The 13813-nt window shown below is 37.0% G+C and overlaps 1 pseudogene; it reads left to right on the top strand.

Moving 5' to 3' along the window:
• Nucleotides 1-3006: 3006 nt before the first annotated feature.
• On the top strand, nt 3007-4544 carry LOC102824123 (annotated as a pseudogene).
• Nucleotides 4545-13813: the final 9269 nt, after the last annotated feature.

The raw sequence follows: 13813 nt of genomic DNA, 5'->3' as shown, positions 1-13813 counted from the left end.
TTTTCTCATTATGCAGTGTTGTACTATGTAAGTCACACAACTCAAGATATTTCTTTCAGTCTTTTAAAAATAAGCTGACCTTATTTATTCATTTTTTTCTTCCTTAACAAGCAGACAAAGCGCCATAGGCTATGAATTGACCAGGAATGAATATTATATGTCACTTTTCAGATCCATATTCTAATGTCATCTGTGGCTTTGGTTGAACATTGTCAATTTTGTTGTAGTGTTCCATCAGTCCATCATCTACAATTTGTTTTGCCAAAAAGGATCATGTTTTATTTTTTTCTCACACTTCGTGCTTTTTTTTATGACTTTCAATAATTTATGATTATATCCTGAGTAGAGTTAGCAAGATGGCAAAATGAGCAGTAACACTCTACAGATCCTCTACAACAAAGATATGGAAAATTAATGAAACACATAGATAATAGTTCTGTATCCCTGAGTTTCAGATGAAAGGATAGAGAAGTGGATTGAAGGCCTACTAGGAGCGGATGTTGAACCAATGTGGTAAGAAAAAAAGAGAGAGACAGACAGACAGAGAGAATGGTGACCTTGCCAGCTGAGCTGACACAGCATGGCCTTTCTAACCGTTTGTGAGTAGCTTCAGAGACAAGACAGCATTTTGGTATTGCAGTAATATATTGATGACTCAGGGAGATAAAGTTGTGATTTTTTTTTTTTTTTCTTTTAGTATGGCCAGCCCGCACCTGTGTATGTCCCCAGAGAAGCTTTTTTTCTCCTAGTGGTTGGAGCCCCACAGTTGTGAATGGTGCAATGGTGAGCCCCAACAAAGTGAGTGTGGGGAGCTATCTTTACAACCCAGGCATCTGTATCCTGGTGAGCTCTGTTCCAAACTTGCAGCGCTGATCCTGGCCTGCCCTGGACTATCACTAACTAGAAGAAGCAGCTGAACAGATACACAGGGCAGGTAGAGGCACAAGGAGACAGGTGATACATGCCAGTCAGCCAGGCTTGCTCCTGCCATCTTGAAATTTTGTGGTCAGCATTGAAGGCAGAGAGCAGTTGATGGCACATAGACATACTGCTAATTGGTGGAGAGAAAAGTGAAAAATTTCTTTCATATATTCTGTTACCCTCATGACAGAGGCATGGCCAGCCCCCACCACATCTACTTCCAGCAAAGCTTGCAGAGTCGAGCTAGGAGTTAGGAGCTAGCAGCATCAACCCTGGCTACTAGAACCAGGTGTGGCCTACTCTAGACCTTCAAAGTTGGTTCAGGACAGCTCTGGACTACCAGAACCTTTCATCCTTGGCTATCCTCAGGGGCAGAAATACCCTGGTCCTCCAGCTCCATTAGAGTCTACATTAATTACTTCTGGATTGGGTTAACAGAACAGACACCTAGGCTTACAGGAACTTCATCCCTTGCCAACCTACCATGTGTGGTCCTTGGCTGGTAGGAGAACCCAGAATTTTCTCCTCACTGGGATTGGCCCCTGCATTGTTTTTGTTTTTTTTCCTTTTGTTTATTATTTCTTCCCCTCCTTTCTTTTTATACATTTCCTTGCTTTTTATCCTTTCTTTGTCCGCTTTCTTTTTGTTTTCCAGTTACACTTTCTCGACTACTCCTTTTTTTCTTCCTCTTGGTTTTTCTTTACTACTTTTTCCCTTTTACTCATACCTTTCCCTAATTGTGCTTAGTTCTTTTACTTTCTTTTTTCTCATTAGTTTGATGTGAAAATTTATTAAATTTCTTTGAGGTTACCCTGTAATTTATTCCGCCCCCCGCACCCCAAGTCTAAGACAGTCTATTTTATCTTGAAATGTACTTGACTTCAAGACCACAGTCTCAGGGAACTCCATGGTTATTTGGGTACATACTACTTCAGTGAGTAGTGACCAGGATCTTGAAAGCTCATGAATGGCCATCTAAGGTGCAACCATTGGTCTCGTCTTGTGCACAAGAAAGAAGAGTGAAGAAAATATTAAGATTCTTAGAATCAACTAGTCTAATAGACTAACCAAGCATGTAAACAGTCACCATGTCTCTAAGAACAGAACTGTATAGTGCCTGGATACTACTACCAATTGGTCTGAAAAGAATCATATTAGAAGGTCTCAGATAAGAGTGGGAGGAGATATCAAACAAATTGAAAATCATTTTTAAAAGACCAGGCTTACTGGTGAAAAAGTGACTGGAGGAATTTGAGATTATGGTCCTCTAACCCCCTTCAGGTCTGGAACAGAACTCATCCTAGTGTCCCAATTTTCAGCCAAGCAACAGACAGGTATCTAGAGGATGCAACAATACTAGTAAGGTGTTCTCACCATGGAATGTTCAACCATTTAAGACCACAAGGGCAAATGTACCTGAGGAATGGGAAAGAGGGTGAAAGGGAAATAAGAACTTCAAAGAAGAAGTGGGTAACTGTTTTTACATGGAGGAGACTGCAGTCATTGAGATGAAAAAAGTGTATGATTGTTGAATGCCAACTGATTATTTTCTCTGTAAACCTTCACTGAATTCACAATAAAATGTTATTTTAAAAAAGGTGTTCTAAGCAGTTGTACAATAGGTGCCCCAATTTCAACGAGGGACTTGACGTAAATATTAGAAATTGGATCTAATATAAGCAGGAAATTAACTTTCAGGTATCATAAAATGAATAACTAAGCTTAAGAATACATAGTGCTGTTGTCAAAAACCCTTCTGTGTTTGTCTTAGCATATATGATACTGCTAAAAAGTACAGCACTGCCTTCACCATCTAATCACCACCATATTTCTAATTTCACATTTACTTGGATTTAGTCACATGTTGAAGATTCATATGTTGGATAGGTGTATTTCATTGACTGAACCTGATAATATGATCTCACCTTGATGCTAGAAATCAAGGAAGGAAAAATCTTTCTTTTAAGAGAAAAGTCTGATTTATTCTCTAAAGATCATACCAATATGGGTATTTCAAAGCTAGTATAGGAATTCAGATAATAGACGTTTTTAATAAAAAGGGTCTCTACCCTTTTCCTTGGCAAGATGGCGGAGTGTGACTTGACTACTCGCATGCGCAGTTTCAGGAGTGGCATCTAGTCTTTCCATTGCTTGAGTTTCTCTCAGTAAAGGAGGTGAGTGCACCCCGGAGACGTCAGCGTCAGTGCCTCTCGGAAGTTGACGCTTAGCTTGGCGAAACCTGAACGCTTGAACTTTGTCGCAGGACAGCTTCTAAAAATATATAATGAAAAAGAATTATTAAAAGGGAAATTGGATCTTCTTAATAGTACCACCAACATGGTAGACATCACTATGTCTTTATTATACAATAGTCTTTATTCCGATATACAATAGGTATACAATAGTCTTTATTCTGATGATATTCCTCATGCTCTGAGAGAAAAAAGAACCACAGTTGCTGCACATTTAAACAACTTCAGGCAGAAACAGAGCCAATTGTGAAGATGTTTGAAGATCCAGAAACTATAAAGCAAATGTAGTCAACTAGGGATGGTCGGATGTTATTTGACTACCTGGCTTACAAGCATGGATTTAGACAGGAATATTTAGACACTCTCTACAGGTATGCAAACTTCTAGTATGAATGTGGGAATTATTCAGGAGCAGCTGAATATCTTTACTTTTTTTTAGAGTGCTGGTTCTAGCAATGGACAGAAATGCTTGGAGTTCACTTTGGGGAAAACTGGCTTCTGAAATCTTAGTGCAGAATTGGGATGCCTCAATGGAAGACTTAACATGATTAAAAGAGACCACAGGTAATCATTCTGTGAGTTCTCCACTCCAGTCTCTTCAGCAGCGAACATGGCTCATTCACTGGTCTCTGTTTGTTTTCTTCAACCACCCCAAAGGCCTCAATAACATTATTGATTTCTTCTATTACCAGCCACAGCATCTTAATGCAATTCAGACAATGTGTCCGCATATTCTCCGCTATTTGACGACAGCAGTCATAACAAATAAAGATGTTCGAAATCGCCGGCAAGTGCTCAAAGACCTACTCAAGGTTATTCAGCAGGAATCTTATACATACAAAGACCCAATTACAGAATTTGTTGAATCCTTATATGTTAACTTTGACTTTTATGGGGCTTAGAAAAAGCTAAGAGAATGTGAATCAGTTCTTGTAACTGACTTCTTGGTGGCTTGTCTTGAGGATTTCATTAAAACTGGCCGTCTCTTTATATTTGAGACTTTCTGTCGTATCCATCAGTGTATCAAGCATTAACATGGCAGATAAACTGAACATGACTCCAGAAGAAGCTGAAAGGTGAATTGTGAATCTGATTAGAAATGTAAGGCTGGATGCCAAGATTGATTCTAAATTAGGTCATGTGGTTATGGGTAACAGTGCAGTCTCACCCTATCAGCAAGTGATTGAAAAGATCAAAAGCTTTTCTTTTTGAAGCCAGATGTTGGCCATGAACATTAAGAAGAAACTTAACCAGAATTGTCGGTCAGAGGCTCCTAACTGGGCAACTCGGGATACAGGCTTTTACAGAAGAACTGTTTTTAAAAGGATGAAAAAACTAAAGGACAGATGTAACAATAAAACTATTGTGTAAAATGTGACATATATTTTAGAAACAATTAAGTATACATTTTGGTGAATTTGAATAAAATGGCTGTGTCTCATTGAAAAAAAGGGGGAGGGTCTTTACTATTCCAGAGCATAATAAATTCATGAGTCCTGGTGTGGTACTATAGGATAAAGCACAAGGATGGCAAGGTCAGTTTGAAGACTAAGGTGTGCCTGACACAAGCCATGGTATTTTCAGTCGTCTAATAGGCACTTAACAACAACAACAACAACAATATGCATGTGAGAGTTGGACAGTATATAAGGAACACTGCAGAAGAAATGATACTTTTGAGTTATGGTGTTGGAGGAGAATATTGAAAGTGCATGGGCTGTCAAAAGAACCAACAGATCCGTTTTGGAAGAAGTGCAGCCAGAGTGCTCCTTGGAAGCCAGGATGGCCAAACTTTTTCTCTCATACTTCAGACATATTGTCAAGAGGATCCAGTCGCTGGAGAAGGATTTTATGTTTGGTAAGAAAAAAAGAGGAAGACCCCCAATGAGATGGATTGGCCAAATAGCAGCATCGATGGACTCAAGTGTGGCAACAATAATGAGGTTAGCCCAGGACCGGGCAGTGTTTCGTTATGCTGTGCATAAGGTCACTATGAGTCAGTACCAACTCTATGGCACCTAACCAACCACTACCAGTATTTACTAAGTTTCCTTTATTGATTTAATCCATTATAACCCATTTCCATTGAGTTAATTCTAACTTACAGTGGTTTTATAGAACAGAGTAGAACTCTCCCCTTTGGGTTTCTAAAATGGCAAATCTTTATGGGAGCAAGTAGATTAATCTTTCTCCCTAGAAGCATTTGGTGGGTTCAAACTGCTGACCTTGTGGTTAGTAGGCTAATATGTAACTTACCATGCCATCTGGCTCTTGTAAAATGTCCAGTAGTAGACTAGACTATACACCCTTCTCTGACAGATTTTATAAAAAGATTTGTTTATTGTTAATTCATTCATCTTCTTTTATTGAATAACCAGTGTAGGCAAGGTCATGAGCTAAATTCTTAGGTAAGGTACAGAGATCAATAAGATAAAAACTCTAGCTTCAAAATTCTCAATTAGAAGGCAGATTAAAATGTACAAATTTTTAACAACACAATAGTTGAAGTCTTATCAAAAGGTTGTTGTTAAGTGCCAAGGAGTCATTTCTGATTCATAGCAACCATGTGTAAGGTTTCCTAGGGGCAGATGGTGGGATTGAACTTCTGACCTTGCGGCTTAAATGGACCTTTCAGTCCAGCACATTATCCTTCAGCGCCATACCAGGACTCCCTGGGGGACTATAGTACATGATACAGACCATTAACAAAAGATATATTACAAATATGAATGTGAAGATGGCACAAGAAATCTTGGAGATTTATTAGTGTTTTAACTAAAATAACCTCTCTTTCACCCATTAATTTCAGGTCTGCTGCTTACAAATCTAATTACTCACCACTTCAGAGAAATATTTTTCAAACTCATAAAATTCATTAAAAACCAATAAAACACTGAAGAAATGCTCTGCTTTTTGTGTCGTTAGCTCTTCTTAAACCTTGAGGTTTGCTTTGTTCTCGTTCTTGGAGCATTGCTTCTAGGTTTCTACTAATTAGTGCTTTAATTTCGGTTACCCAGAATTGAACTGCTGAATCCATGAACACACTCGGAAGGGCTAAAATAAGCTCTTAGTACTTACTAGAGTAGCAGTTGCATCCCTTTGTAAATTAAACTTATTTTTAAAGAACAAGTGAATCAATGTTCTCATAAATAAAAATTCAGAGATTATGTGTTCCATTTTTATATACAACCCCCAAATGAGAAAATAATATTGTACTCTAAATTTGATATTGTTATCAACTCAAATTGTTGGAATTTAGAGGAATTGATGCTTTTGAGTTATGGTGTTGGAGGAGAATATTGAAAGTGCCATGAGCTGCCAAAAGAACCAACAGATCCATTTTGTAAGAAGTGCAGCCAGACTGCTTCTTGTAGGCCAAGATGGCCAAACTTCGTCTCTCATACTTTGGACATATTGTCAGGAGGGACCAGTCGCTAGAGAAGGATATCATGTTTGGTAAGGTGGAGGGTCAGAGAAAAAGAAGAAGACCCCCAATGAGATGGATTGGCCAGGTGGCAGCATCAATGGACTCAAGCATGGCAACAGTAGTGAGGTTGGCCCAGGATCGGCCAGTGTTTCATTCTGCTGTGCATAAGATCGCTATGGGTCCATACCAACTTAATTGCACCTAACAACAACAACAACAACAACTACAATCTCCTTGTTATCAACAACTGGCTGTCCAGGAAAATCTATAAAGTACATAATACTTTATACAAGAGAAGAAGAGTGCATGTCATGTGGCAACTACTACAGCAAGGTTCAAAGATATAATGAAGGAAAAAGAAAATATTTTTAATGAATCAGAATTTCCTAGGTCTTAAGGGAGGAGTCCTGGTGTGGCATTGTGGGTTAATGCGCTGAACTGCTAAGTCACTTAGAACCACAAGGTGGGTGTTCAAACTCACTAGCTGCTCCTTGGAAACCCTATACAGGGTTGCTATGGGTCAAATTGACTTGATGGCACTTAACAATAACAAGGGAGGTGGCCACTAGAAGAATTTTCTGATGTCTGAAATAATTAGCACCCATAGATTTTGAGGTAGAAACCTGTCTTTAAAGACCCATTAGTACAAGATAACACTTTGTGTTAAAAATCAAATATATCACCTTGAGAGGTAAGGTGTGCCTGACCTAAGCCATTATATTATCAATCACTTCTTCCATATTACTTATTCATCATTCAGCTTTGGAATATGGAAGAAATTATACCTTTAAATTTTGGTGTTGGTGAAGAGTATTGAATATGTGGTGGAATACTGGAAGAATGCAAAAAATTGTCTTGGAAAGAGTATAACCAAAATGCTTCTTAGAGGTCAGATGGCAAGACATCATCTCAAATATTTTGGACATTTTATTAGCAGGGACCAGTACCAGGAGAAGAGCATCATTCTTGATAGAGTGAAAGGTCAGCAAAAAAGAGGAAGGTCCCCAACCAAGTGGATTGGCACAGTGGCAGCAGCAATGGGCTCAAGTTTAACAATTGTGAGGATGGCTCAGGACCATGCAGTGTTTCATTCCTTTGTGTATAAAGTCACTATGAGTCGAAACCAACCTGAAGATACCTAATAACAATGATCACATCTAAATGTGACAGTTACATGGAGACTACAATCTAAATTATATGTTGATGTAACTTTATTTCAGAGTCCTGGTGTGGAACTATACCATAAGCATGGGACTGCTATACACAAGTTTGGTAGTTTAAATCCACCTGCTGCTCCTTGAGTCAGAACTAGCTCAGTGGCACTTCACAACAATATAACTTTATTTTAAATGAGTGTAGATAAATTCAAATATGTTTACTTTGAATGTATCTGAGGTTATATATGGGTTGTGTCAGGTACACCTTAGTAGTATTCAAAACAACTTTAATTTTTGCAATCCTTAATCCTTTCTGAAGCACATTAATGCATCCTGGCTTCTTAGGAACATTCTGGCTGTACTTCTTCCAATTTAAATTTGTTTGTTCTTCTAGGAGTCCATGACACTTTTAATATTGTTCTCCAACATAATTCAAGTGCATCAATTCTTCTATGGTCTTCCTTAATCATTGTCCAACTTTCACATGGATATGAGACTATTGAGAATACCCACAGTGTCTGTCAGTCTCACCTTAGTCTTCAAGCTGACATCTTTGCTCTTGAACACTTTTTAAAGGTCTTATGCAGAAGTAAAATGAAGTCTTTGACAACTTCAATATTTCAAGTCAAGGCTTGAATATTTTTTTCCAATTCTTTCTGATTGAAAAATGCTGAATGAATTGTTCCTTCTTGGTTTGCACATTTCATCAAAATACTTGATTTAGTTTTCTCGAGCTGCCCTTCGGAATTTCTGTTTGGCTGTTTGACCTTCTCATTTCTTCCATTTGCTTTAGCATCTCTACACTGGAGTGCAAGTTTCAGAGTTGCTTCTGACTTCCATTTTGGTCCTTTTCTTCTTTCTTGTCTTCTTAATAACCTTTTGCTTTCTTCCTGTATGATGTTCTTGATGTCATCTCACAGCTTTTCTGGACTTCAGTCATTAGTGTCTTATGTATAAATTGGTTCTTGAGATGAGCTCTAAATTTAAGTGGAATATGTTCATGGTCAAATTTTGATTCTTATGGACTTGGCTTAATTTTCTTCAGTTCAGCCTGCACTGGCATATAAATAATTGATGGTCTGTTCCACAGTCTTCCCTTGGTCTTGTTTTGGCTGATGATTTGGAGCTTTTCTACTATCTTTTTGCACTGAAGTAGTCAATTTTATTTCTGTATGTTCCATCTGGTGAGAGCCGTGAGTATAATCACCTTTTATGTTATTTAAATAAGGTATGTGTAATCAATAACTCATTGGACCTGCAAAATTCTATTATGCAATCTCCAGCATCACTTCTATCACCTAGGCTATATAGTCCAACAACTGGTCTTTCCTCTTTGTTTTCAATCTTTAATGCCAAACACCAGTAATTATCAATACATCCTGATTGCATGTGATAAATATCTCTAGTTAAAAATAAGATGAAATAGTTTTATATAAAAATAATAAATTAATATGATTAGGTAAAAATAATACTATTTAGCAACTTTTGATTTTAGGTGGCAAAACCTAGTCTATGATGATTGTTCCATGTCTCTGAGCAGTGACTACACCTAAACATTCTCAATGTCTAGCTCCTTTATCAGGCTCTGTCTGTCAAGGCTTACTTATTATTTTCACAGTGCCTTCTAACCACAGCTCAGATGACTTTTAAATGACTAAGACAAATTGAGTGTATCTCCACCTGTCACATAATAGATGTTCATTTAGAGAAAACAAAACTACTCACTATGGGACCAATAAGCAACATCACAGCCAACAGAATACAGTATCACATATAATTATGAAAATTAAATGTAATAAAATTACCTATATTTAATACTTTAGAGCTTCATAAATTCTTGGTAGATCATTTTTAAAAAATAAATGTTATAAGCAATTTACCAAATTAAGATACATTGACACTAATATTCATAAATAAAATATAAACATGTTTTTATGCTATGTCAAGTACTATTATTTAAAAATTTTGAAGATGGGATATAGAATTACAGGTAATATAAAAATTGCCTAAAATATGATTTAAAAATAATATTTAGTACTTCAAAATTACTTTTTATTATGGTAGAAATTAAAGAAAGTACTTCATACTTGTTAACATGCAATTTTATTAAGAAATGTATAAAATAAAATTTTTTGCAGAATATTGGACAATGAATAAGGAATGTAGAATATTTGATGCCTTTCTATTATAAAGTTGGCAAAGTATATTGAACATATTCTAGACTGTCAGAAAAATACATTTTAAAATCTGTCTTGGAAGAAGTATAACCAGAATGCTCTCAGAAGCCAGAATGCTGAGACTTTGTCACACATATTATAGTCATGTTATCATGAGGGATAAATCCTTGTAGAAGGACATTATACTTGATAAAGTACAAGGTTAGCAAAAACGAGCAAGACCATCGATGAGATGAACTGACAGAGTGGCTGCTAACAAGAGGCTCGATGTAGATAGCATTGTAAGGATAGTACAGGATTTGGCAGTGCTTTGTTCTGTGGTACATCGGGTTACTATGAGTAGGTCCTGAACAGACAAAACCTAACAGCCAAAACAAATGCATAGTGTTCATCAAGTATCCTATGTCCTTTCCCATTACTTTTATCCCATATCTTACCAGATTTCCCAGGTACTGAACTTGATTTTAATCTTAGCTTCATTACTGCTATCTTCACTGTTTCTAGTGTTACCTCTGCTGCTACTATTTCATAGTATATTCATGCATATTTTAATTGTTTTGAACTTTTAAAAATTGATTGTGAGATAAATTTTGGATTCAGGATTTATCATTATTAATTAGATTAAATCAAATAAACACAGCATAGTTTTAAAAAAGAATTTGTGTGGGAGCCAATATCAGAAGATTAAAGAATTATGTCTCACAGATACAAGTGGGCTTTAAAATGCTCTTGAACAGACTCCACTGTTTTGAATTCAAATTTTCCATGAACTTCTTGAAGTCTACTTATGTATGCTAATTTTTCTGTTTGCAGTTTGGAAACGTCAGGATTTTGGTGTCCTTTTATTTGTTTGCTTGTTATTCCAAATACATATTTTTTATTAATTACATGACAAATGCCTAGAACTATATGTGATATTATAGAGAAAAGGAGTCTAAAAACTAATTGTTTTACAAACCCCCAAAAATTTTTTTTCTATTTATTCCCGCATAAAAAATGTACCCAGAAAAATAAAAAGTTAATTTAAATTGGCAAATAGAGATGATTTCAAGAGGCTGCTGAACTAAATTCAGGTAGGGGAATGGGATATTAACGGAGGTTGTGAAAGAATCAAGAAGATGTTTATGTTTTAAGTGTTTGATTCTATGTTGCTGTTGTTATGTCTAGTCGTCTAGTCGGTTCTGACCCATAGTGACCATAGCGTTTCCTAGGAGCTGCTAGTGAGCTTTAAATACAGACCCTTGCAGATCAAACCGACTTTACAGTCCGGCGCATTAACCCACTGCACCACAGTAGGACTATAGGTTCTACTATTGTTGTGGTTAGTTCCGACCCATAGCAACCCTGTATAGGGTTTCCAAGGAACAGCTGGTGAGCTTGAACTGCCGACCTTGCAGTTCAAACTGCTTCACAGTCTGGCGCATTAACCCACAGCGCCACACCAGGACTCCAGGTTCTACTGTTGTTCTTGTTGTTGTTAAGTGCCGTAGAGTCGGTTCCGACCCATGGTGGTGGTGGTGGTTATGTGCCGTCGAGTCAGTTCCGACCCATAGAGACCCTGCTTGAACTGCTGACCTTGCAGTTCAAACCGCTTTGTAGTCTGGCTTGACCCACATCACCACACCAGGACTCCTGCTTTGTTGTTGTCGTTGTTAAGTGCTGTTGAGTCGGTTCAGACCCATAGCAACCCTGTTTAGGGTTTCCTAGGAGCAGCTGGTGATCTTGAACCATCGACCTTGCAGTTCAAACAGCTTTGCAGTGTGCCACATTAACCCACAGTGCCACACTAGGACTCCTGCTATAGGGTATAGTAAATGACCAGGTTCCTAACACAGGCTATTTAGAAATTGTTACTATCTCATCTCAGAGTGTAATTCCAGGGGAAAAAAACTTGTTATTATTGTTGTTTCAGGTAATGTACTGTTGTAGTTGTATGTGTGTGCCTTCTTGTTGGTTCCAACCCATCTTGACCTGTACAGGAGTTCCTGGAGCGGCTGGTGAGCTTGAACCACCTTGTGGTTCAAACCGACTTTGCAGTCCAACACATTAACCTACAGCGCCACACCAGGAATAATAGCTTAACAAAAATTCTTCAGTGAAATTGAAATATATAAACAATAATCTTGATCACTTATAAGCTATTTGATACTCTATTTTCAAAACATTTTTTTTTAATTTCCAAGACAGAAATTTAAATTTATCAAAAATAATCAACAAGATTAATGAATGTTCACCTTGTCCTTCCCATGACTTCATGGATAAAGGTATTTGAAGGGTATTGTAGGTTGTATCTTTGAAATGAACAGCAAATATGAAAGTGTAGCAGTTTCTTACTATGATGGAATATTGAGGAAACACTTTGGGAGTTCTTTTCATCTTGAAGGCAATAACATAAATAAGTAGGCAAAAATTACTTCCTTTCAATGTTCCTCTATATGCAAGTTTACATCATTGTTGTTGTTGTAAGCGCCATCGAGTTGGTTCCGACCCATAGCGACCCTGTATAAGGCTTCCGAGGAACAGCTGGTGAGCTTGAACCGCCGACCTTGCAGTTCAAATGGCTCTTCAGTCTGGCGCATTAACCCACAGCGCCACACCAGGACTCTAACTTATATCAACTTTCTATAAACTAGTATAACCCACAATCTTCTCCTCAATATAAGAAGACAGGGAACAACTTATTCTAATATTACAAGTATAGAAAGAAGTAATGAGACACATGTAAAATGTCTCTTTCAAAAATATCTTGCACTTCCAAATATGTCATTTTTAGATATTAGTTTTACATTTTAAATTCCTCATCATTTTTCAAAATAAATTCCATTCTAATTTTTGTTGGTCTTTTTTTATTACTGTTTGAAATTTTATTTAGCTAAAAGCAAGCAAAGAAAACTTCTATAAAAGAATGCATATATAATTTGAAACATATTGACATCTGTAGATTCATGATTTTATTCAGAAAAAGTGAAGCTGTTTAAGAAAGTAGAAGGCTGTATTTTTTCCAGGTAGGTGATTTAATCTATATGGATGTAAATGAAGGGACATCAGGTAGACTTTATTGTTAAGTGCCATCCAGTACTCAGTGCTATTAGGTGAAGTTAACGTATACAGAATAAGTGAGCACTACATGAAAACTGAATGTTTTCAATAAATTTAATGGTTGCTTTTAGTAGAGTACTATCCATTATATTGTTGTGTTGTTGTTGTTGCTACATCTAGTTGGCACTGACACATAGCGTCTCTGAGCAGCTCGTGAGTTTGAATCATCAATCTTGCAGTTAGCAGTGCATGCTTATCCTAATGTGCCATACCAGGACTCTGCCATTTCCACACTTGCAAGTTTAATTTTTCTTGCATCCATATATAGTTGATTAAAAGAATGGTGATTGTGTGACGTGAAGTCAGTTCTAACAGATAACCACCCTGTAAAGGGTTTCTGAAGCTGTAAAACTTTATAGGAGCAGAAACCTCATCTTTCTCCTACAGAATGACTGGGAGATTCAAATTGCTGAGCTTGGGGTCAGCAGCCCAGCTGGTAATTGACTATGCTACCAGGGATCAGATTTAAAAAATAGATGCCATTGATCTTCTCTACAATTCCTTATTGTTTCACAACTCATATATTATCTTTATCTATCTGACCTTTACCTAAATGAATCAAACCAATTTAAACTATATTTTATTAATACCTAAGGCAGGTGAGATTCTGTACATTGACATTTTCTTTTGTCTTTTATTTTATTTGTTATCAGTGTTCAGGTAGAAAACTTACATCCATACTAGCAGAACCCTCTATTTCTCTGAAACCTGCCTTTGTATCTTGTCTTCTAGTTTAGCTTTCACTGCCCTTGCTCTTTTGATAATAATTGCCTTTTTTTT

This window comes from Chrysochloris asiatica, unplaced genomic scaffold, assembly GCF_000296735.1.
Source record: "Chrysochloris asiatica unplaced genomic scaffold, ChrAsi1.0 scaffold00001, whole genome shotgun sequence".
Classification (NCBI taxonomy): domain Eukaryota; kingdom Metazoa; phylum Chordata; class Mammalia; order Afrosoricida; family Chrysochloridae; genus Chrysochloris; species Chrysochloris asiatica.
This window is presented reverse-complemented; position numbering and strand designations above follow the sequence as displayed.